A 27,270-nucleotide genomic window follows, 5' to 3' on the forward strand; every position below is an offset into this window, starting at 1 on the left:
CCTAGGAAAGCATGACTTCATACCATTGATACCCTGCAAGGAATAATTTGTAGGCTAGAGAGAGACTTGTCACACAGGCCATCCTGTTCCCTTAGGATATTTTGTTTGCTTTAAAAGAAGAATGATTTTGATGAGATCCTTTTGGCTTTCTTCTGGGCATCCTGGATATGATTATACCGTAATTATTCATTGACTTGTAAGCTCCATCAACACAGAAGAATATGAGGAAGCTCTTCTCTCTTTGAAAAGAACTAGATAAGAGTGGGAATCTTCATAAGCATAGAAGCTTAAGAAGAACAGACCCATGAGAACTTTGGAAGTCTGTAATGAGAACTAAACTCTAAAGGTCTACAGACTTATTCCTCAGCAATATCCACACCACTACCAGCACCGTCCCTCAAATCAACTGCTTCCAGTAGCCAACGAGAATTTCTTTTGGTATTTTACTTGCAACAATACTGAGCCAATTATTTATTTTGTCTTTTTAATTATTTTTAAAAGCAGAGGTAGGACTTATATTCTAGGAGATTTTCTTGTCCAGGATACACACTTTCAAGCTGATAAAGCATTTGTGGCTTTTTTTTTTTTGAAAGGATAGTCCCTGACTTGTTGGTTCTTGATCTTTCCAGAGCCTTCCTTTCTCTCAGCCACTACCAATATCCCAAAATGGCAGCCCCACAAGCTCTGGTCTTTCCAATACCTTCATTTCCCCTCCCCCCAACTATTGATGAAGTACTGTTCCATGTCACTGTTCATTCTAGTGATGATCTCAGCAAGATGTTACCATCCTTCTCGAATGGAGATCACCCATGGGACTACCCTTTCCTAATTTTGTCACTTTTCCTGATTTTGTCCAATGCTAATGTTCCTGGCCTCCACAAACTCTGGAATAAAACAGCCCAGATCTTTTCCTTTGCACAGCTGCAGATGACTCCAGATCACTCTTCCATGCACATAACATTTTGCCCATTTCTAAACAACCGTGATGTTTTCTTGGCAGTAGCACAGAAATTGTTTGTCACTACCTTATGCCAAGATAGGTTTTTATTTGTTTGTTTTCCTTTTTCTTTCCAGTCTAATCTACAGTTTTGGAATTCCTAGGAAGATTCTGACCCAGATACTAAACAGGTCTGAATCTGCTTCAGCTCCAATCAGGTATTTCCACATGATGGAACAATCTAAGTTCTAGCAGACAGCAAGAATATCCAACTAACCAATTTACAAATTGGTTTGTAATTATTATTATTATTTTGTAAATTTGTAAAATACAAATTTTACAAAACTTTGGCAATAATAAGAAAACATCCAAATAACTGTATTGGTCACAATTAAATCTTTCTCTCATTCCCAGAAAATAGTACATTAAGTTATCCTACACTCTCTTCTGAATCAGGATATATGTTACCCAAATAAAAGTTTATTTAATGTACTTTCATTCTTTAACCAAGTTATTTGAAAAACTGAAAGCAATGTTATGTTTTCTAAATGCCTTCTATCATTTTAGTATAATAATTATTAATGACTTCATCATATTTTACTACATTCCCAATAGTGAGAGTTGCAACAAATCTAAAGCAGCATATTAACCATATTCATTGGAATAGTGGCATGCCATATGTAAAGCTATATCTATATCTAAGCTATATCCAGAATAATCAACCTTTCATTGTTATTTTACCATATGACAGCTACTGGAAAAATGAAAATGAATCTGTTGTTGGAGAAAGCTGGTTTTTCTTGCCATACAGTGTCTAAATGATTACTTTAGCAAATAGCTTAATTAAGTAGATGTATTGATTAAAATTTATTTTGACAGCTTGGTTTCAACATCAGTGCATCTTCAAGATGACAAAATGTTATACCTGAGGGTGGAATGTGTGTAAGTTAAATATTTGAGCCAACAGCTCACATGATTTCATTGAATAACATCAGAACCCTTGAAATCAGGCTTATTAAGTTAATATTTCAACTACGTTCTTCCCATTTCTTTCTTCTTTTACATTGATTTTTAATGCATAAAACAGATGGATTATTTAAACAGGAACTGCACAAGAATAAAGATACAAAAATCAGAGTAGAAGATAAGCAACTAATTTTAAAAAACAATTTTTAAAATGGAAACCCTGCTGTCCATTCAAGAGGATGGACTAGAACTGGAATGGAGAAATGGACTGAAGCACTGGAATGCTTAATATGGTCCAGTCAGAAAACAGCAGTCTGAAATGAAAACTGGAAAACTTCATTGCGAGATACACTTGCAATAGTCTGGGAATGGGAGCAAGATTTTTTTTTTTAATCCCATTTATATCCCTCCCTTCTCCGAAGACTCAGGGCAGCTTACAATCTAAGAAGCACAAATCAATGTGCTTAGCAATAGCCTTCATTCTATGTATAAAAAGGTAAAGGTTCCCCCGCACGTGCGTGCTAGTCGTTTCCGACTCTAGGGGCCGGTGCTCATCTCCGTTTCAAAGCCGAAGAGCCAGCGCTTGTCCGAGGACGTCTCCGTGGTCATGTGGCCGGCATGATGCCTGCTTATTAGGGCTTTCGCCCCCCCCAAGTGGCATTTTATAAAGTCATCTTATTGCCCCCAACAATCTGGGTCCTCATTTTACCTGCCTCTGAAGGATGGAAGGCTGAGTCAACCTTGAGCCTGGTGGGACTCGAACCTGCACTAATTGCAGGCAGCTGGTGTTACTTAAGGAGGCATTAGCCCACTGCTCCACCAAGGCAGATGACATCATCTGTTCCTGCTTCTAGGAAGCAGTGAGTGACTTGTACTGGTGAAAAGCTAAGCAGCTAAGTACTAACTGGTAAATGCAGATATGTCCTTAGGGATAGGGTGGAGAAGACATTGCATAGGACATTTGTGGTTTTTGTTTTCTTTCTATATTTTCTCCTTAGAAGTTTGTGTTAAATTTGGGGTAATCTTCCTCTGAACTGTCCCAAAGGAGCCTTTTCAAGAGGCAACTGAACCTTCTTTGTTTTTTTCTTTGAAAAGAAGCATTTTGCTTCTCATCCAACAAACTTCTTCAATTCTGACTGAAGAATTGAAGAAGCTTCTTAGATGAAAAGCAAAATGTCTTCAAGGAAAAAACCCAAAGAAAGTCCAGCTGCCTCTTGAAAATGCACCTTCGGGACAACCATGATCTGAAATGACTGAGAATCTCCATAGATTTCCCTCGAATTCATATACCTAGTATAATTGCCAGTTGCCTCTACAACTGCCTTAGATATTATTAGTAGCCTTCTGATTTGAAAACAATCAGATGATGACTTGGTTGATTAAATTGCTGTAAAAATAATGCTGATTTAGAAATGGTGTAGTGGATTTTGGTTTGTTCTAGCAAGGAGGGTCCTATGTTCTTATGATCAGAGACCCAAAGAATTAGATACAAACAACTTCCAATCAAATCACCTTTCATTAGTTAAAAAAAACCACAGCTTTGTGAATAAAATTTAAGCCAGACTGGAATTAAAATCTTCTAAACTATAGTGAATGTAATTGTTGAAAACAGAATATTGGATAAGGACAAACATTATCTGTCAAGAGATAAGTCATATACAATGAAATCAAGTTAATAAATCAGCATGCATGTCAGGATATTCTAAAATGAAGAAATGGCCAGTCAGCCTTTTAAAAGACAATATAAAACCAAGTTCCTTTATATGTGCAAAAAATGAAAAGCTTAACCACATCAGACAAAAGCACACATTAAATCAATGAGAACTGGATGTATGGTGCTGTGCATAGTTATAAATACTGTGATTGTCTCAATGTTGGTATCTGCGTCTGTGAGACAAATCCTAACATCATTGCTGAATAAACATTTCTCTTTATCCACTAACCTCATCTACTCCCAGAGTGCAAAGTTGTCATTTCACAGTTGTGCATTATTGGCTTTGCTTCTACGGCATTTGCATTCAAAATGGATGTCAGAAATGTACAATTACTATTTCAACAGGATGCATGCTAGTGCAAGTAAAGTATAATAATTGCCCAATTTTAGAAAATACCAACATTCAGGTTTTGAACTCAGTGGGCTCTGAGCCAGGGTGAAGACCCTGAATTGCTAAGGGAGCCTCCTCTTCCTCCAACTTTATTGAATAGGCAAGTTTATTGAATAGCGCCAACTTTATTGAATAGGCAAGTTAACAGAATCTTGCAAGACTAAAAGTATTCTCTCCTGTGGACTGAGACTTCTTTTATGTGCTGGTTGTTTTGTCCGCAGTTCTTCCTCCTGTCTCCCAAGGTGACTCCCACATGCCATTACAGCCTCCAAGTTAGAAAAATCATTTATTTCTTAACCTCTAAGATATTTTTTTCTTATATGCCACAGCCCTGTTAATGTAGCAGGTTTATATTCGTTGTTATGTTTCTGTCCCGTCTCTTATACTTCTGACTTGCTTATCTCTAATTTTCATCTCTGCTGTTACTAGGCAGCTTTGGGCAAACTACTTCCTCCTTCCTTTCTGCCTGTTATTAGTTAAGGCTCTTCAGTAGCTTCCTTATACACTAAGCAATAAATGGGTGGATGGGTGGGTAGATGAGTCAAGCCAAAAAAGCAGGCAGAAATTTGATTCCTGAATTTCTGCTCTTATCTCTTACCATTCCTCTGAAGCTGGAGTCCACTGGAGAATTTCTGGAGTTCTTCTGGAACTTTGGGAACTCCACTAAGAACTTCAGAACTTTTTGAATAACATTGATGCATTGAACCACATTTTCTCTTCGGTCTCTTCTTTCCATAAGACATAGAGCTTCACATTCTTGGGTGAAATGCAGCAGCTCTTTCTAATCTCATGAATGCAGCTCCACCAACACAGAACCCCAATATTCCACACTATTTGGTCTTATACCTCAAAGCTTCTAAAACCACCTTCATTTTCTATAAAGGTAAAGTGTGGATGTGCTAGGTATATGTAGAAGATGGTTAGTGACACTGGGATGATCACAACTGGTTTTTTTATGGCCTTGAATAGTTAAAATAATCATGGATTTCAGTGGGATGAAAGCACAATGTTTTTTTATGTGTTAAGGATCGGCAGCACAAAGTCACAATATGTAAAAGCATGAAAAAATAATGTGCAGTTAGATTGATCTATCTGTTTTTCAAAATTATTGTATAGGGATGGAAAATGAAACCAGGAATTCTTTCCATTTTCTGATCACTCCATCTCTCCCAGGGAACAGCCAGGGAAAATATAGTACATCCTCTTTCTGGGTTCACAGTGGTTTAGGAGAGAGAGAAACTTTGAGAAGGAAGAAAAAGAAATGGGATGCTCTTTCTGTTTTAAATTTTTCTTGTTTGAGATTTGGGGCTGAGGTTACTTAAACAATTGAAGGAATTAGTCACACAATGTTGGTTTTAATCAAAATGTATAGATGTGAAACCCTAACCCAAATATATTTAAGCTCACTACTGTAACTGTAACATTATGATTAATAACTTGTGGCATCAAATAGTGCTGAGAATGAAGGATTGATGTTTTTCTCTAGAATAGGTATTTTATCCTAAATTGCCGATCCCTGTCTTTCAAAAATGAGCCTGGCAAATGGTGCTGTCCTTTCAGTTTTAACACAGAACAAGCTAAAGAAAAGCAATTGTTGGATTCCCTTGATGTTGTTTCTCTTCCCAACTAGCATCACCTGCTGGCAAGAAAAATAAGCATCAATCATTCTTTATGTCTGGCAGGGAAAGAACGCATCAGTGTACAGAGATGCTTAGAATGGCTAGTCTACCCTCTTGCAGGATCAGTCTACTCCTGAATATGTGAGCACTCTTCCAGAAATCTATTTAATCCATGTCCTGAAATAGCCTAGCTGATAGGATAAGAGGAAGGGAGTGAGGTAAAGTTAAAGGGAACTATTCTAGTGCTGCTTTGTGTGCAAGTGTTTGTTTGTTTGTTTATTAGAGTTTTATACTGCCTTTATTACTTCATAAGTAACTCAAGGTGGAGAATGTACATAATACTCTTTCCTCTTTTTATTTTCCCCCACAAAAACAACAACCCTGAGAGCTGGGTTGGGCTGAGAGAAAGTGCCTGAGGGACTGGAATTCATAGTCTCCTGCCTTAACCACCAGACCAAACTCTCTCTCTCTCTCTCTCTCTCTCTCTCTCTCTCTCTCTCTCTCTCTCTCTCTCTCTCTCTCTCTCTCTCCCTCCCTCCCTCCCTCCCTCCCTCCCTCCCTCCCTCTCTCTCTCTCTCTCTCTCTCTCTCTCTCTCTCTCTCTCTCCCCAATACTCATTTTCAATGAGTAGTTGAACTTATAAACAGCAATTAGGTGGAATGAAGATCTCTCCCTCAAATTAGTTGTAGCCCATCTTTCAAGTGGTAAATTCCCACACAAATCTTGAGTGACACACCACCTTGCTGAAGCCTCCTCTTGTGTGGTAAATTCAACAAGAGGCAAAGTATGGGAGCTGACAGCATCAGCCCTGGTCTCTCTCTCCTGGTTTCAAATGGCCTTCTGTAGAACCCAGGTCTAGCACATTCTCAAAAGATTGTTCAATTTGCATAGGTGAGGAGACTAAGTAGAACCTAAGACCAGGGAAGATCTTCAGAAAGTGTCAGGCAGGTGTTACTCAGGCAGGTGCCTCTGTGGAGGCCAGGAGTCTGTTCTCTCCTGTGTCCCAAACCAAAATATTCACCAGATGATCTGCAATCAGAAGGAAGGAAGGAAGCCCACCATAGGATGAAGTGGCCATAATGTGGCAGGCTTGCGGTGACAGCAAAGCAACAGCAAGAGGACACATCATAAAAAATGTTCATTAGCTTTTGTGCCTAAGTTAGCAGAAATGTGAGGATGAATTCACTGAGACTTAATTTTAAAATACCTTTTTCCCCAACTTAATCGACAAATGTTGCTTAGCTGAGCACCAATAAAAATTCTTAAATTATTTGTACTAATCTCATAAAATAGAACATTCAGATACACACATTCAAATTCCACTGCACCTGATAAATAACGTATTTATATAACCACTAGAAAATTTGCTCCTTATCAACACTATGTTAGCTCATAAAATACATGTTCGATTTTTTGAAAAGTAAAAATAGATTGGCTTGCTCTTTTCCCTTTCTTAGACTTTAGTATATTTGGGGATGTAAAAGTATACTCTGATTCAGGCATACTGCAGCGCTTTACAGAACACTAATGAGAAACCTTCAAAAATATTTGAAGTCAGCACTGCATCAAAATTCATAATCTACATTTTTATTGACCTTAAACACAGCGGGTAAGGCTATATCAAATTTGTTATGTGAAAAAATAAAACTGGAAAGGGGTAGAATCAATTTCTTCTGTCTATGCTTAAAAGATAATAGTTTTTTTTAAAGCTTCAGGAAACAATGAAAGAATATATTCAGTCTTGAGGAAGGAGTGTTCAGATACAACATGGTGAATGGGGAAGGTCAAAACAACATTATGCCTGGTTTATTTAGGGCGACAGGCTATTAAACTCCAAAGCCTAACTTATCACCTTGCAGTTCATTGTGGTTCAGTTGGCTCTTGGGGTATGATTTTTTTTTAAAAAGTCTGCTGACTACTTCTAGACAAAAATACCAAAACAACCCCCTCCAAAGAGAAAAAACATGATATTTACAACAGCTAAATGGATTAGAGTCCATTAAGGCAGTGTTTCCCAACTTCTACTTATGTGGACCTCAACTCCCAAAATTCCTCAGTCAGGGTGACCATTCCTAAGAATTCTGGGAGTTGAAATCCAGCCAGCTAGAAATTTCACAGGTTGGGAAATCCTGAATTAAGGCATGTCTGCTTTACATTATGTAACATCCTAAGGCCTCAGGCACTGCTAGCCCCCACAATTTTGAATACAGACCCCAGACTTCCAAAGGTTGTCACAAAAGAGAGACAAGTATAAATGCATGATATGAGAGCAAACATTTAATGTTAACTGCATTGAATTTGATATTATTTATATTTCAGTTGAGTTGATGCCCTAATACTACCCAATATTTTTAGAAGGATGCCTCACTGGTATTATTTTACATTTTGACTTTCCTCAGGATGACTTCCTGAAGTCCCCCTTTATTTTATCCCCACTATAGAAAATCTGGGTGATTGTTTGAGTTGAAGACTGACCCAAAGGCAGCCTGTGAGTTTTCTGGAGCTCAACCTTAATTTGGGGTTCTCTTAATCACCAAGTGATCACATATAGCTGGGATTATCATGTGTTGGCTGAAAATACATTGAACAGATAGCTTTTGACTGCAATTTAGCCTCTAGATATAGATTTGCATCCCAGATGTGCGTGCAAACTGGCTGCATTGCTTTTTTCATTAAAAGAACCCCGGGTGTATTTGTAAGGAAAGGAAATATTATATTAGAATTTGAGAATAAAATCCTGTTGTCAAAGAAAACATTTTTACTTTTGACATTTGCTATATTATGTTAAGAATTCAAGCCCACTGAACCATATAATAAAAAGACTGCTCAATATTGCAAGATATAAACAGAATTTTGTATAAGAAGGACTGCTTGTCAGTGCTGGCTGCTAGGAGTATTGTGCAGAATATTTCCTGTCACTAAACAGAATGTGATATTTTTTTCCTTTTGGAAGAAATGTTCGGATATTATTTCAGACTTTTGACTGATTGACTGATTACTTGGTTGGTTGATTATGTTTCATAAAATTGATCAACTGTTAGTAATTACATAGATTTTTCTCGAGGAAGATCTGTACACAATCTGATCTTTTAGGTCTCCCATATGTGCACAAACTGTGGCTGTAACCTTATACCTCTTCCATATTACAGACATCTCCAGAAAGCTAAATTCTCAGATAATATGTCTGGAGTGTGATCATTTGAGCATGGTTATCTGTGCCTCAAATGAGAACTCTGAATTGCTTTGTTCTATGGTCCAGTTGTTTGTCAGGAGTCTTCTTCAACACCAAAGTTCAAAGGTGTCAATACTATTCCTATCCTGGTTCTTTAAAGTCCAACTTCTGCTTCCATAAAATGTCACAGGGAAAACCATTGCCTGCATGATTCTGATCTTAGTAGGTTCAGATCTGAATATGTTTTTCAAGGCCTTCTTCAGTGCTGTACCGAATGCTAGCCTCTGGCATAATTCTTGCTTGCCTATTCCTTTACTGTTGGTAGCTAAACCTAAAAGATAGAAGCTATCCATTACTTCATGATCTTAATTGTTAATTCTAACGCCGGTTGCTATACCTCTTTGATTAGTTTGGCATTTACATTTAATCTTAGCCCTGTTATTTACTCTGCTGTTTGACTTTCATTAGTGGAGTTTGCAGATCATTTGCATTTTCAGCTACTATCATCAGCATAATTCAAGTTATTGATATTTCTTCCTCCTGTTTTTCAACTGTGTCCTTCTTCTAAACTAACTTACATTAATATATATTCTACATATAAGTTGCATAAGGGGATAGTATAAAGCTTTGCCTCACTTCTTTGCCCCTCTGGAGCCAGTCTGTTTCCCCATGTTCTATCTGCACTGTGGTTTCCTGACCTGTGCATTAGTTTTACTTGAGCTTGTTTATCTCTTTTGAAGAAAAAGAAACTCATTATACCAGTCCAATTGGGTGTGAATACCCTTGCTATTGAATTGTTCATACCTCTATTGACAGATGACCTGGGACAGTCATAAAGTTATGTACCTCTTCCTTTAGACAGAATGCAGGCTCATTTATAACAAGTTATATCTGTAATTAATTGATGCACAGAATGACAAAATCATAAGTTTGGAAGGTGTTTTGGTGAGCTTCTAATCTGGCCCATTGTCCAGGCCAGGAGTCCTGACTATCCCAGACAAATAGTTGTCCAATCTTTATTTGAAAACTTATACTGATGGAAGTTATAATTTATAACTCCCGATACTCCCATGTAACACCTCTGCTCCGCGAGCTGGATTGGCTTCCAGTTGCCCTCCGGGTGAGATTCAAGGTGCTGGTGATGACCTATAAAGCCCTAAATGACATGGGTATGGATTATTTATGGGTGCACCTTCTGCCAGCGTCAACTTCCCATCATCCTGTGTGCTCCCACAGAGAGGGCCTCCTCAGGGTGCCGTTGGCCAGGGAGTGCCGCCTGGCGGCCCCCAGGGGAAGAGTATTCTCTGTGGGCGTGCCCACCCTCTGGAATCAGCTTCCTGTTGAGCTCCGGATGGATCCCGACCTTCGCTCTTTTCGCCGCGACCTGAAAACCTGGTTATTTGAGCTTGCCGGCCTGGACTGAGGGATTGGGATTTTAAATTTTAGAATTTGTCTTGTTGGGGCTAACTTAATTTAATTTATTTTTTAACTTTGTATACCATGTTTTAACTGCCCTGTACACCACCCCGAGTCCTTTGGGAGAGGGGCGGTATATAAATCCAATAAAATAAATAAATAAATAAATAAATAAATAAATAAATAAATAAATAAATAAATAAATAAATAATTCAGTACTTTTAATTCCAAGAAGCATGCTGAAACTCAAACTGATCACTGGTTACTATTTTCATCAATTGTACTTGAACTTATCAACTTCAGCTGCACTTTATTGATTCTCATTCATTCCATTATGCTTCCAGATAAATTTCCTACATCCACATTATCTATCTTGATTCGGATGGAAAGAATACATAGAACAAAGGGTCATCTGCATATCAATGTTTATCCACTTTCCCAAGAACTGAAATATAGCCCAGACTGACTAACAGATCTGAACTATATTTGATCAAGAGCCCACATTATCCAGCATCTTGCTTTACATCATGGTCACACAGATAGTTATGGGTGCTCACAAGCAAGTCATGAAAGTATTAGTCCTTTTCCATGGGTGATCTCTGTTCTAAAAGAACTGGCATTCTGTGGCATGTTCTTTTTAGCTAGTTGCCATTGACAAAATGTTGTTCATAAAATAATCAAATATATCATTATCACATCTTCAGGTAATGAATTTCTAAAACTAAGCATAGACTATGTAGAGACATAATTTTTAAAATCTAAACTGCTGTGCTTTAGCAAGCAATGGTTCTGTGCTGACCGACTTGCAAATATATCCAATTGTATTCAATGAGATTGATTCCCATCTTATTAGGCATAGGATTTCAGCCTTAACCCAACCTGTGTTTTAGAACTGCCACTAATACTGACTGTAAAAATCAATGATCTGTATCACAAACTAATTTCTGGTATTCTACGATGGCTTGCTTAGCTACTGATTGCAAAATACAGTCTAATCTATAAAGAGAACTTACTTGGTTCATAGATCTTGGCTATATAAATGTACTACACACACTCTTTGTCAGGCTATTTGATCAACTCCAAATTAATTTAAGTGAAGAGCCACTGATGTAACTTAGTGCTCAGAGAAATGGGGGAATTTTAGAAGACATTCTGGAAGAGCAAGAGGAGTAAGTAATGCTGACATTTGAAGGAAGAAATCTGCAAACCAGGTCCCTGTTTGTGAATATTAAGAATCTCGTTACCAATCCTTTTGGATACCCCAAAAGTCCATATATTATTAATTTTTCCTGCTTTGCATGTCTTGTCTTGTGACAGTAGCATAAAAGATCTATCAGAAAATGGCAACAAAAGAATTCAGAATTCTTGCTTGAAATGCATTTTATAAATGGAATAAGGAAAAAGGAATAGTAAGAATGCAATCTAACAACTCAAGTGTTATACGTACATAATAATCAAGGAATAGTGGGGGAAGTGGCCTGTAGTGACATGAAGCATACATATTGGAGAGGGAGGGGAGACATAATAAACAAGGACAATTAAGAAAAACTCTACAGAGAGTAAATAGTATGTCAGATAACATAGAATAGTCCAAATCTAATAATCTATGTAAGTCCCTACTCCATATAACAAAGTCAGACATTAGATATTTCATGCTTCCATGAAATATGGCCTGGGTCCGGGTTATTTGAGGGAACACCTGCTGCCGGCATCAAACGCCCTTCGCCCAGTGCGCTCCCACAGGGAGGGTCTGCTCAGGGTTCCGCCGGTGAGAGATTGCCGGCGGGTGACACCCAGGGATAGGGCCTTCTCAGTGGGAGCGCCTGCCCTCTGGAACCAGCTGCCAGTAGAGCTGAGGACTGCTCCCGACCTCCGATCATTCCGCCGGGGCCTGAAGACCTGGCTCTTTGAGCTCTCGGGCCCAGGCTGAGGGGAAAATTTTAACTGGGGTTTTAATGTACAGGGTGAATTTAATGCTTTTTAAATTGGTTTTAACTTTTGTACGTTTTGATTTTTAATTCCCTGTAAACCGCCCTGAGTCCTCAGGGAAAGGGCGGTATACAAATGCAAATATTAAATTAAATTAAATTAAATTAAAATCACAAGCAAATTGGAATAAGCCAAGATGATATTAATAGTCTTTTGAAAAACTAGGCTACATATTCCTTATAAGAAAGACCCTTTCAGAACAAATGGAATGTAATCTCCAACTTTTCCATTTTATAAACATAATTGAAACCCAAAGTATAATATTTGTTCTTGAGCTTCAAGTTCCTTTTGCCATCATGACTTCTAGAACAAATATATTTCTTTAATCTCACTATTTGATTGAAGTTCTTATATAAACTAGATAAACTGAATTTTAATAGGTCAGTGATAGCAAGATACAGCTTCATAATTCTTTGCATATCATAAATTGTCTCCTTAATAATTTCTTTTGTTATCATGTTCTCAAACATGGTCATTTAAAATATTATTTCAGAATAAAATATACAAAAACACTTCATAGACAAACAGTAATGCTAGATTATTTTAAATCAGCCCTTTGCTTTAATGAGAGCTTATCTTAGCACCCACGGATACAAAACTTTACCTTATCAGGTTTACCAGCACATCTGAATTCTAACATAAATACAAATATATATATATATTTTGTTGAAAGTTCTTTTCCTGATGTTATATTATCAGCTTGGTTTGCATGCTTACTACTCTGAACCCTAATTAAAAAGAAGTGGGTACAATCTGTCAATGTTCTGAATGAAAAATGGGAGGTCATAATTTTCCCTCTTATGATCTCTTATGGTTGAATGCACTAGTGATGGAACACATTTTCCAATAAAAGCAATGTCATCAGCACTGTGCTCAATAGAGAACAATCTGATTCATGCCATTAAGGAAAAATCCAATGCATTGTTATCTCTACTGCACAGAAAACCTTTAATTGGCATTATCTTAAATGTCAAATTCTTAATGGGCTTAAAACATTGTCAAAATTTCAATAGAGGGCACACTTATTGAAGTTCCTTGTTTAAGCCAACCAAGTAAAAAATGTAAATATCAGAGGATGCATTTTACTATATTCCTGTAGGGTAGGGAATATACTTGTCTATAAGGCAGTGGAATACCACAGACATAAATAATAGTGGTTGGACTATTGTTGTTCCACTGTTTTATTCCACTGCAGCAATAGATTCCTTGTTTAGGACACTGATTTGCCACCTGCTCTCTGATACCTTTTTCATAAGCCAACAGCTATCCCAGTAGCAGTTGGTGGGAAAGCTGACCCAGGCAAACAGGCAACAGAAGCTTAGCACATTTCTTTTTGTGTTTCCAGGCAACCAAAGTTGAGATAAAAAAGTCCCTGATGCCAGGTCATCCATCTGTTCTTGTTATTATTGTTTCTTTATCAGACTGAGGAGTGAGCTAAGACCCCATTCGGATAGCATAGGAAAATAAGAAGAGGAAACTTAAGAAAGAAATAAGGTGAGAGCACAGAGATTTGTTGCTCTGGGTCTGCAGTCACAACAAGCAAGCTTCCCCCAGTATTTCTCGTTACCCTTCCAGGTTACATGATGCCTTGTTCATCTCTATCCCTATAGCACCCTCTTGCTCCATCCTTTCTTTTCTCTCTCCATCCTTTCCCCTCACTCTCTGCTCTGTCCTACTGTTCTGTCACACTCCTCTCCAGTATCTTTGCTCTCTGCCTCTCTGTCCTGTTCCCAGGGATTTTTTTCTCATAGAACGCTCAGAACGGAGTTTCGGCGCCTTTTTTGGATGGAACCTTGTAGGATAGGCAAGGCGGGTTGCATGACATGTGTGAGTTCCGGCACCTTTTTCTTTTACAAAAAAAGCACTGCCTGTTCCCAACCTCTTATTTGGCTTTCAGGTGTGTACATGTTTCAATATAAGTATCAGAGCCTATGAATGTATTTGTATGAGTGTATAGGAATGCATAGAGCCTGCATACATCTGTACGCATGTTTAACTTTTTAACACTTTTAAAAATAATTTAGTTTGAATGATCACATTCACTTAGGCCTTTATTTGCTTTTTTGGAAGTGGCATACAAATATTGGCAAACAAATAAAGATGCATACAAAAAGCACATCAGGCTTCTTCCTGATAGAGTTTATGTTTTCTGCTCTTAGCAGTAAGATTAATATTAATTTTCCAAAGTTCAGCCCTCACAGCAAGTCTTAAATATTACTTTTAGGTATGCTAGAGCATAGGCTTGGTTTGTTAATAGGACTAAATCTTCTCTGTGCACTCAGAAGCACTCTCCTTTTCACCAGATGCAATTTATATGAAGTATTGTCACTCAAAACAAATCTGGACACTTTAACTGTATGGATAAAAAAGTCAACAACTATATTATTACTGTGTTACTATATTATTATTGTATTACTGAGCCATAAAAATGGACACAGATTTTGAAGAAATTGATAAATAAAATTCTGAATTTAAAAAAGCAGAAAACTGATATGCATGATTTTATCGAGGGAGTACAGAATGTACTAAAGGCTAATTATATCACTTATAAATATATTAACTTATTAGTCATGGTGGGAGTTTCATATCAAGAACCCAATTAAAAAATAAGCATTAAGTACACGGTTGGCGATGGATGAAGCATGTGAATCAATTAGGAAGGTTTCATTTGTTTTTGCAAGTGCAGAAACATCAAAATGGTAGAGTTGAAGGAGACCTAAGGGTCATCATGAACAATTTCACTCCCTTGACACCAGAAATGGCCACAACAGATTATAGGTAAAGGTAAAGTTTCCCCCGCACATGCGTGCTAGTCGTTTCCGACTCTAAGGGCCAGTGCTCATCTCCGTTTCAAAGCCGAAGAGCCAGCGCTTGTCTGAGGACATCTCCGTGGTCATGTGGCCGGCATGACTAGACACCAAAGGCGCACAGAACACTGTTACCTTCCCACCAGAGTGGTCCCTATTTTTCTACTTGCATTTTTACGTGCTTTCAAACTGCTAGTTTGGCAGAAGTTGGGACGAGTAACAAGCGCTCACTCTGTTACACGGCACTCGGGATTTGACCCACCAAACTGCCAACCATCTGATCGACAAGCTCAGCGTCCTAACCCACTGAGCCAAGGGTCCCTTACAACAGATTATACTATAGTATAAAGCTCATAAAAAGCAGCTGTTGGGTCTAAGGAAAGATTCTAATGTGGTTAAATTACTCCAGAAGCCAGAACAAACCGAGCTATATCTTTGCTTGCTGGTGTGTGCAGAGATCCTTACAATGTAAATCTTCTAAAGCAAGAGTGAGGGGTTTGTTGCCCTCCAGTTGTGAGTAAAGACTGCCAGCTAGTGATAAAGGAACCAAAGGAATGGGCCAGTTACACAGAAAACCAACAAACTCTGCTAATGTTTTTCCCCTGAAAGACGCTGTGACATAAGAATTCAAGTAAGAAGGAGTTTGTTCACTTAAGGTCTGTTTATAAATAGTGAGAACAGAGGTGGAATCAACATGGCAGAATAGTAGAATACCAAATTACAAATCTACCTTCTATTTGGAACCCAGCAGGAAAGGCCTAAATGTCAGACTGCAAAGGAATGTTATATCCAATATAGTACAATTTCCTGCAATAATGAAGCAAGGCTTCATTGTCTTCCTTTCAATCCATCCTTACATGAGTTCCTATAAAACAGTGAATTATTTATCATGTTCTGATAGGTGCCTTCTCCACTAAAATGAGATTTAGGCATAATTTGACACAAAGAAAAGAAAAAGATCACATACAAGGTCACTTTATTCTACTGGTTCAGATAATACAGTTTCCCATCCTATTATATTGATTAAAATAATAAGAAACACATATCTCTTTAAACTGATTTTTGCACAACATAGTCCTTTGGAATTTAGCCCAGGAAAGAAAACACTTTAGCATTCAGAAAATAGCACTATCCAAGGAGGGTGGGGTGGAGGTTGCACCAAAGAAAAGGGAATGCATCCATTTTTAATCTTTGCTCATCATTTCATTTAACTTATTCAGATGTCAGAATGAATTACAATTTGTAATCAGGAGATCGGACCACCATGTCTGCCCATTCATCAGCACTGGTAGTGCAATTAGAGAAATTGGAAGCCAGAAGCATCATTGAAGATATCAATATGGTGGGTTCAACTCAACATAATATGCACTACAATAGGACACAAACATAAAAAGCTGGGCTTCAGTCACCCAGTCCACCTGCATTTTTGATATCATCTACCCTATACCTTAACTACACTCATTTGGCACTTTTATTTTTGATAAGCCACATCTTAGTTTTATATCCAAACCCTAAAGTATGAATAATCTGAAACTGAAACAATGATTATTCTAATTATAGCTTCCTTATTAAGGAAGCAAGCTTCATTATTAAGGAAGCCAGCTTCATAATTTAATGTTTAACCTCTTTTTTTCCACAAAACCAGAACAGTAATTAATTACCAAGGTGAGCTTTTCTTTTTTAATCTTTTTAAATTATCTTAATATAAAATATAAATGAAAATAAAGATAGTAGGGAAACTGGAAAGGGAAAGGAAAGGAAAGAAGTGTATGACAAAGGGGGAAAAAAGAATTGATTTCCAACATTTTTTTAGCCCACTAAAATATAAAGTAAAATTACAGTCTCAATTTTACATACTTAGTAAATACTAGCCATTTCTCTAACAATAAACTAATCTAATCAGCAAATCCCAAAGGCAGAATTTCTTTTTCTTTTTTCTTTTTTGTCTCGAACACGAAGTCTGGAAGCAGTTTCCAGATAGAAACAATACCAAATATATTCTTTTCTTTTTATTAAAATAGTTAATTTTGTCATCCCTGCTAACTGCATCACTTTTTGCATCCATTCTTTCATTGTGTGTACAAGGTGAGTTTTCCCAATTTCCTTCTTCGCACTGAGGAACAGAGGAAAGTAAATTCAAGATTCACTTACCCCCATTACAATATATCATAAGACTGTCGAGTTGTCCAAATTGGCCCTTATGTTTAAAAGAAATCATCAGATCACAAGCTGGATCTTAATTCCCCCCCCCCACTTTTAAGAGCAGCTAACAGACATGTTAAGTATACATTTCTTGAAATTAGATAGAAAGTGGTTTAACAAAGAAAGTAAGTTTATGACACAGCATATACCTATGAAGATAGTCAATCTGGAGTCAGAGGAAGTAACTTTACTTTGAATTGAATAATAATAATTTTAAAAAAAATATTGTGATATGAAGAACATACAGTGCCTAATGAGCCTAGGCTAAGGTATAGTGCATATTTTAAACACGTTTATATCTCTAGAAAAGCCATTCTCAGTGAAGCCTAACAGAACTTTTCAACAGCCATGCACAATTCATCAATAGGATAAATGAAAATATATAAAAGAAGATAGCAAAGCAGTACAAGAGGGACAGAACAGAAAAGAACAAGAAAGCATTTTTAATTTGGCCTGAAGTGCTCACAAATGGTACATTATTGTTACATCATGGAACACTTAGGAAAGTCAAGATCAATAGTATCATAACAACAAAATTTGCTGTTTCATTTCTCTCATTTCTGACAGTGATTCATCTTTGTCGCAACAGATCTTGAGAAATATCTTAATTGAGCAAGTAGTTGTCATATCTTTGAGGACGCACCGATTGAAGAGTGCAACTTTTCCTGAGGAATCTTTGAGTGGCTTAACAATCAACAAAACCACTACAATGCATGAAATAATTCTCCTTATTCCTTGCAAAGCCTGAGTTAGACTATGAGCAGAAAAGGCACACGGGGTTTCAAGATTATGTATGTTAATCTAGTGTTTATTACACCATCAATAATACCATTACTCCCAGCGGAAGAGGAGCTAGTCACTCAAAAACTGATTTGCATTTCCAAAATAATTATGAGCTGGAAACATCTGCTTCTGCTGAAGTAAACTGTGCCACAGAGTAACAGCTCCCTGAATCTTTGGGGACTTTTCGTCCAGAGGAAAGATGTAGTTAAGCAGGAAGATATAGTTAAGCCATTTCATATCCTTGGTGAGAAATTGATTATAATGTTCCAGTCCCAATCTGCTAATAAATGCTTAGAAGCAGCTTCTGTGGCTTGAGAATGAAACTGTTACGCCTGCTGAGATTTTCAGAGTTAAAATTATAAACAGAAAAGTATTTTCAGAGGCAGCACCCAATGTACAAAATATATTCCCATTTTCTTGTTGCAGGAAAATCTATACTCTGAGCTCCTCATTATTAAATTTCGATCATATCAGTAGAGAGCTTAGAAAGACCTTGTGTTCTTTATGGAATGCTTGCCAGATATGCTCCATATGCACATGGTATATAATCTTTTTCATAGTTTCCTACTCAAATGACATTATCCGATCATGCCACAAATCAGTATATGGGAGCTTAAATTCCAAGACATTGAAATAAAGTCTTGTTTTATTATTTTTATTATTTTATTATTTATTATTTTATTCCAGCTCAGTAATTTTCCTACCACCCATTTTTGCCCAATGGTTTATTTGTGAATCTAATGAGCCTTAAAATGCATTCAGATGTTGAGGAAAAGCATCTGTCCCAAGAACATCTGCCTGCCTGTGCCCTGTCAAAAACCCTTCCCGTTTAAATCTGATTTAACGAATAATCCTTTTTTCCTGATGTGCTAAATTTCGATGTCACTAAACCCAGTATGAAACCTTAAGACATTTTATGTGAACACTGGTTAATATATTATCCATATTCTTAAATACAGTTTTGGGAAAACTGTGCCTATCTATATGAGTTTGTGAGGTTTTTTTCCCTTTTGCTTATATGTTTGAATTTCACTGTGAGTTTTGGAAAGTTGGGTGCAACATGTGAAATTTCCTACAGATAATAGCAAATCTGAGCACTGTACATATGAGCAAGAAACAGATGGAAACCAGCCCTCATGCACAAAATAGGGAACTAGGGACCCCATGAGATAGACAGGAAACAAGAAAGAGGGGGAAAAATTGCTTGAGTATTTCTTCTATATATAGGGCTTGCTCTTGAAAAACTACAGAACAAAATAAAATAAGCATTAAATTGCATAGCCTCATATATTTTCTTCATTAAAATTGCCCATTAAAAGTTGCTGGATTTCTTCAGTTTCTCTAATTTATCAATCAAATCAAAAGTAGTTGGATTTCTTGAGCATTTAATAGAAAAACAAAATAAAAGAGTCAGAAGGGACCTTAGAGGTCTTCTAGTCCAACCCTCTGTGCAAGCAGGAAACTCTATGCCATTTCAGACAAATAGTTGTCCAATCTCTTCTTAAAAACCTCTAATTTTTAAAAAGCACCCACAACTTCTGAAGGCAAGTCATTTCACCGATTAATTGTTCTCACCGTCAAGAAATTTCTCCTTAGGGAAATTTCCCTGACTTGTTTCAGTCTAGACTGCTGGGTGAAATCTGATATTAAAAGGGAATATAAAGAACACACCAGTTGATAGGTGGTATTAAAGACACAACGGGCTGAGAAATTGACTATCTGCACAGAGAATCAGATGGGCTTTTATGATTTCTCTCCATTATTTGACTAATAGACATAAGCATTAAATTGTCTGTGGGCTGAATGCATTAATAAAAAGAGTGTTGTGCAAAAATAAAAATAAAATAAAATAATGAAAGTAAGTACCATGTCTCATTTTCCACACAAAGCCATAGACAATGATGCTATCTTTTTAGTGTGCTTTTTTTTTGAAGAAGCAGTGGTGGGAAAACAAGGATGGAGGCTTATCTCAAAGAAACACGATGAAAAAATCAGTTACTTATTTTGGTGTCTGTGTGTATGAGGATAATAGCTAATTCTGTCATCTGATCCTTGTCCCATTTTATATTGAATATCTTCTGTGTTGAGTGATTATTCTTGAGCAAAACCTAAGTATCATTGCTGCAGCAACTGAGATTTATTTACACAGACACTCCTTATTAAAGGCATAGAGTACTCATGAACAGTCGGCAAAACTCTCACACATCCTTCTTTGCCTTCTTCTATTGTTAGCCTATACTATGGGTGTTTTCTTAAAACTGAACCTTGGAGAGTGTGCAGTGTTTTGCATGTGGGAATCCCACAATGCACTTTTGAAGCTAAGCTTCATCACCTCACCCCACAGAAAAGCAAAGCTATAAGACATGGTTGCTTCCTTAGATCAAGCAGCGTAGATATTTTCATACTGACCTCCTTTTGCATCATTCCCTTCACCTACCAACTTCCCTTTGTCAAATCAAATCCAGAGGCTGACAATAAAGTACCATGTTGTGAAAAATTAAGGGTTAACCCAGTCATCAACGGTACCAGTTCTATAGTACACATGAATCACACCAGTTTAAACTGCACAAGTGCTTTGATTTTGATAATCAGAACCCTTCGTCCTTGATTCTCACCACTCTGCAATGTTTATTTTCCATTTACAACTCTACTTTGAACTTTCTGGTAGCACACTTCTACAGCTGATACTCTGTTCTTTCAAAATTTAGTGTGACGTGTATAGATTTGAGCCAAGACTCCGTGGTGGGTGCATCATACCTGATTATCACAGATGTGGCAGGGAAAAAAATCTTGAGGAATTTAGATTTGATGAGAGACTTATAGATCCCAGAATCCAAACAGGAAAGCCAGAACAAATATAACACAAGAGTTGTTTCAGGGCAAGCTCCAGGTCTCTGGTTCCTTCGTACTGTTTCTGTGCTTGCAGTAGCAAAGTAAATCTTGCTCAAATTAAACATGTTAAGCCTCATGGGACACTATCCGAAACATAATAAGGATGGAGAAAATGAAATTGAATGTGACTTTGTGGCTTTTATCCCCTGCGTAGACTCATCCTCCTGCTTTAAATCTAGACATGGGTCATCCAACTCACATTCAGAATTTTAGAATAGTGGTCTAGGTGTGTTCTGCAAACAAAGCCATTGTGGCTTACTCAGTTGATGGCCTGTGACAACCTGTGACATTCCAAATCTTCCTGAACAGAACTCCTAGGAAGCATCAGCAGTGGTGATAGATGGTGGGAATTGCTTATCCCTGCATAAACCACAGTTAAACAAACTTCAGATCAGATCATATATCCAGAGCTCAGAGAGAATGCTTATCTACTCAGACTGTTTATAAAAAAAGAAAGAATAATGGTTGTACAGCTTCAATAAAGGAAAAGCTTGGAGATGCAATGCTGGACAAGATTATTTGGCAAAAAGCCCTTCTAATTGTTTGAATAAGAAGTAGAAGTCACTCTGGGAGTAGATAGCTTGATTATTTCTAATATGCAAGAATGCAGACGTGGGCTTCTTGTGGCAAATTATAACAATTTCTCACCTGATGCAGTTCAATCCAGGACAAGCTAGGAGCTGAGTAGTCCTTAATATGCTATTCTAAGAAAGATCACCACCAAATCAAATTTCTTTCATAGGTTATTTGGCTTTTGACAAACAGACCCCTATCTCCAGGACTTTCAGCTCAGCCGTAGGTTCTGCAGATGTAATTGTTCATAAGAAAGGTTTATACCAGCTAGGACTGTCAGCCTTGGCAGTCCTAACTGTTATGTATTGGGCTTGCTTGTTAACACCATGTGGTAATGGCTGGAAGGTTGTGAGAGCAGGGAGCTAGCTAATGGCTCCCAGCATCTCAGACAACCCATCTCCAGTGCTGCTATTGGTTGCCCCTAGGCAGCAATAGGTTGCTTCAAACCTATTGGCCGCCACCTAGGGGCCAAGGTATAAATTGCTGCAGCTGCAGCCCTGTTCTCTAGTTCAGATCCTGCAAGAAATAAACCATGCTCTTTGCTGAACTCACTCGCCTCGTCTTCATTCCTGCGCAACGAACCCAGTACACAACACTGGTGACGAAGGTGGGATCCTGTTTCTCCGACAGAGCTGAAAGTCACTAGGGGAGAGGCAGTGAACACCTGGTGGGAAAAGCAATTCCCCCCCCTACGGTCAGCTAGCAAGCCATGCTAGCGACCACGTGCTCAGAACCAGTCCCTGAGCAATGGAGAGGTAGGATTAGAAGAAGTAGAAGCCAGCCGCGAAGACCAGCAGAATGTCCAAGGTCGGAAGGCTGTGAGCATTCGACATCAAGCAAGCAGAAGGATGGCCCTCATACCTGTCCCAGATCAAGAACTACCTTCGGGCAAACAAGGTCACAGAGGATGGACTAAAGGCCGCCATGCTGCTCTGTGTGTGCGGCCCAGCAACGTTCAATCTGGCCAAAAACCTGTTCACACCCACGCCGTTGGAATCCGTCTCCTATGCCAAACTGAAGAAGAAGTTCGGAGAACACTTCCAACCGAAGATGTCAGTGATTGCATGGTGCTATGCCTTCGAACAACAAATACAGCAGCTGGAAGAAACCGCATCTGAATACATCTCAGCCTTGAGGCAGGCCGCAAGCCTATGCTGATTTTCAGACATTGAAGAGTGACTTTGAGACCAGCTCGTCTGCGGCCTCCGCAATCGAGAGCTGCAGCAAAAACTTTTTGCCAGAGAGGTCCTGTTGTTCGCAGATGCCCAGAACGAGGTCATGGCGGATGAAGCTGCTGGTGGAGCCGTCCGAACAATCCGGCTCGCCAAAACAACACAACATGAAGAAGCCGTCCACCACGAGGACGCCGAACTCACTAAGGAGTCAGAAGAAGACACCAAAGTCGACAAGCTGCACAGACATCCTGACCCACAGCACCGCAACAGCAAGCAACAAGAGACTAATTACAAGGCAGATCCCTTGCCTAGATGTCCAGGCTGTGGCAGCCGCCGCCAATGCTCAGACTGCAGGTTCTGGACAACCACTTGCCAGGCCTGCAGGAAAATTGGCCACATCGCAGCAGTCTGCAGAGGTTGCCAGAGGGACTGGCCATCGCATCGCCAGTTGGACGATCAAACCAGGAGAGGTACCGGGGGCCCGGGGCTGTTCAATGTGGGTTTTTGCTCAAGCCTCCAAAGTGTATGTTGCACTGGGGTCTGACGCCCCCTTAAACCCAAGTATAAGCTCCAGGTGGAGCTGCAAGGAGTCCCCTGTAAGGTGGAGCTGGACACAGGCTCCACCATTTTCATTATTTATCTGGACACATTTAATTCTGTGTGCAGTCGCAGTAGGAGATGGGCCAAGCTGAGGCCCTCTGATATACTTTTAACAGATTTCCAGAACGCAAAAGTTGTAGTCAAGGGTGAAGCCACCTTGGCCGTTAAATTTAAAGGGTTTTCAGGGCACCTGGATGTTGTTGTAGTAGGGGGCCAGAAAACAATTCTAATTGGGCTCAATTGGTTTGATGCACTAGGCATCCGGTATCAACTGGACAAAAGTCACGAGTCTAGCATCAGTCTGCGAGGACTTCACAGACGTATTTGTTTCAGCCCTAGGAACTTACACAGGCCCGCCAATAGCATTTAAATTAGACCCAAACGTGGTTCCCATCAGGATTAAGCCTTGCAGGGTCCCCTTTGCCCTCAAGAACAAAATTGACATGGAACTAGACAAGGTTGTGGAACAGGGAGTGTTGCAACCAGTAGATGGTGGGGAGTGTAACACCACTTAAAGCCAATGGAGGAGTCAGAATATGCGCAGACTGCAAATGTACAAATGGACGCGGTGGCTCAGTGGGTCAGGATGCTGAGCTTGTCAATCAGAAGATCGGCAGTTTGGCGGGTCAAATCCCGAGTGCCGCATAACAGAGTGAGCGCCTGTTACTTGTCCCAGCTTCTGCCAACCTAGCAGTTCGAAAGAATGTAAAAATGCAAGTAGAAAAATAAGGACCACTATGGTGGGAAGGTAATAGTGTTCCGTGCGCCTTTGGCGTCTAGTCATGCCGGCCACATGACCACGGAGACGTCCTCGGACAAGTGCTGGCTCTTCGGCTTTGAAACGGAGATGAGCACCGGCCCCTAGTGTTCGAAACGACTAGCACGCATGTGTGGGGGAACCTTTACCTTTACCTTTACCTTACATATGTACAATTAACCGGGCCCTTAAACAGCACACATACCCAGTCCCAGTAGTGAGCCACATCCTGGCATCTTTGCAGGGTGGCACCACTTTTGCAAAATTAGATTTGGCTCAGGCCTATCAGCAACTACCTGTTGATGAGACCACGGCCGCAGAACAGACAATTGTGACCCATAGGGGGGCTTTAAAGAGTAAAGCGCTTGCAATTTGGGGTCAGTGTAGCCCCGGGCATTTTTCAGGGAATCATGGAACGCACACTCAAAGGCATCCCAGGGGTTTGCCCCTATTTTGATGACGTGCTTATTGCCAGAGAATCCACAGAAGTGCTAGCAAGGAGGCTCAGAGCCGTCTCGCAGAGGCTGCTTGAAGCAGGCCTTAAACTAAAAAGAGCAAATGCAGAATTGGGGTTCCCTCGACTGAATTTTTGGGTTTTCACATTGATGCCATGACATCCACCCAGCTGAGTCCAAAGTAAAGGCCATTCAGATGGCAAATAGCCCTAAAACAAAAGGAGAGCTGCAAGCATTCTTGGGCCTCCTCAGCTTCTACCACGCGTTCCTTCCTAACAAGCCCACAGTGGCAGAGCCACTTCACAGGCTGTTAGATAAAAAAGCTTCTTGGAAATGGACCAGCATTCATGAAAAAAGTTTTCAGGATCTGAAGGCACTTCTGTCGGTCAGTTCCACTATCACTCATTTCAGAGAGTCTAAACCAGTCTGTTTAGCATGTGACGCATCCCCATATGGGGTGGGGGCAGTTTTGAATCACTTAGAGAAAGATGGAACCCAGGTTCCCATTGCATTTTGTTCAGCAGCTGATAAGACACTAAGTAGAGTACTTTCTTGGGCACACACAGGATGGCTGTTTAAAAGCCCAGGACCTGAATTCCAGAGTTATTTTACTAGAAGACACAAGCTATCAGCTCACAAGTGTTGTATCTTATGGTGGAACAGGGTCATAGTCCCCATGTCACTAAGAAACAGGGTCTTACAATCACTACATGAAGGTCATCCAGGTATTGTCCATATGAAAGCTTTAGCTAGAAGCTACTTATGGTGGCCATGCTGGCCACATGACCACGGAGATGTCCTCGGACAAGCACTGGCTCTTTGGCTTTGAAACAGAGATGAGCACCGGCCCCTAGAGTCGGAAACGACTAGCACGCATGTGCAGGGCAACCTTTACCTTCTAGAATTCACATAGACTTCGCTGGGTCCTTTCCGGAACAGCTCTTCCTTATAGTGGTCAACAGCCACTCTAAATGGCTTGAAGTAATTCCAGTTGCTAACATGACTACTGCTAGGACCATCCAGGTGCTTAGGAAATTCTTTGCCACACATGGGCTGCCAGATGTCATAGTATCTGACAATTGAGCCCAATTTACAGCGGCAGAATTTCAGGCATTCCTGAGAGCAAACCTGATCAGGCACACAACGTCGGCCCCATTTCACCCTTCTTCTAATGGTCAAGCTGAACAAATGGTCTGGACCACAAAGGAGTCACTGAAGTGTATAGTGACTGGGAACTGGCATCACAGATTGGCAGATTTTTTACTTTGCCAGCATTCCACGCCCTGCACGGCTACAGGGAGAAGCCCAGCAGAACTGCACTGGGGGAGGCGACTGATCATGAAACTGGACAGGTTGCATCCAGATAGGGTGGCAGCAGAAGCTTTGCACCCAAAACCCTCAAGGGGGCTGCAAGTGGGCGACGAGGTGTGGGCTAGGAACTATGGGCATGGGAATTTGTGGGTGCCTGGAAAAATTACTAAAATGTCAGACCCCTCTCTTATGAAGTGGGGCTGGAAAGTGGGTGAGTTATACGGCGCCACATAGATCAGCTTAGGAAGCATTTTCCGGAATGGCCAGAAAATGACGACTTTGTCATAAGTCCTTACTCAGGTCCGCAAACCAGCAGCCAAGCCAGCCCATGCACAGACCCTGAAGGCTCACACAGCCCAAGCAACAAGGAGTTGGCCATAGAGGAGGAGACCCTGGAAGTGCAACATGGGTCCCCTGATGGAGAAAGCCAACTTGATGGTTACAGCCGCTGTGCTAACTCTGCTGAACAAACTGACTCTGGGGTGGGCCAACCTGGAAAGGCCAGCCAGAGAGCACCAAGCCACTCAGAATCACTTGAACTAAGAGACACTGGTCTACCCAGCCCGGCGGGCAAGCTGGTAGGCCAGGACGTTCCTGGGTCCCCCAGGCATTCCACAAGGCCACACAAACTTCCTGCTTATCTGAAAGATTTTGTCTGTAATAATAAAGCTATAATGTTGTATGTACCTTGTATTTAATGCTGACCTACAAGAATGTAATGAACAATGGAGCTATAATGTTGTAAGTACTTTATTGTGTTGCTAAGTGGAACCTATTCACACCAGTGTTAAGTCTTGTAAAGTGTATTTCTGTAATTACTATTGTTGCTCTGGTGTTGTTCATTCTAAGGGGGAGGGGTGTTATGTATTGGGCTTGCTTGTTAACACCACGTGGTAACAGCTGGTAGGTTGCAAGAGCAGGGAGCTAGCAGGCTCCCAGAATCTCAGACAACCCGTCTCCAGCACTGCTATTGGTTGCCCCTAGGCAACAATAGGTTGCTTCAAACCTATTGGCCGCCGCCTAGGGGCCAAGGTATAAATTGCTGCAGCTGCAGCCTTGCAAGAAAATCAGATCCTGCAAGAAATAAACCATGCTCTTTGCTGAACTCTCTCGCCTGGTCTTCATTCCTGCGCAACAAACCCAGTACACAACACTAACTATACTTTATTTCTCAAGAGGACAGATTTAATGGTGCTACTGAACATTCATCGAGTTCATACAGTAGATTAATCCTAAATCTGTGTTAAGAGAATACTACACCCAAATAAATAAACCATATGCTGACTTCACATTTTGGTTTGATTTACACAGTGTGATTGGGTAGTACTGCAATATTTGTCACATTGAACTTCATACTGAACAATGCATTCTAGTTTAGCCTAGGTCAGTGAGGGCAAACCTGACTCTCATGTCAAAGGTGGCCTGCCAGCATTCACCAACACAAGACAACAACTATGCAGATTTTCAGAGGCTGCAGAAGAATAGGGTGTGCTCGTGTGGCCTCCAGACCC

At 39.8% G+C, this 27,270-nt stretch overlaps 1 protein-coding gene across 1 annotated transcript in view; it reads right to left on the bottom strand.

The window, feature by feature from the left end:
- EYS (eyes shut homolog) overlaps positions 1 to 27,270 on the bottom strand; it is a gene marked incomplete at both ends in the record, with an annotated part of 674,316 nt that overhangs the window by 134,128 nt on the left and 512,918 nt on the right. The window lies entirely within an intron of this gene.

Source organism: Vipera berus (genome assembly GCF_964194415.1).
Source record: "Vipera berus genome assembly, chromosome: 1".
NCBI classification, from domain to species: Eukaryota; Metazoa; Chordata; class Lepidosauria; order Squamata; family Viperidae; genus Vipera; species Vipera berus.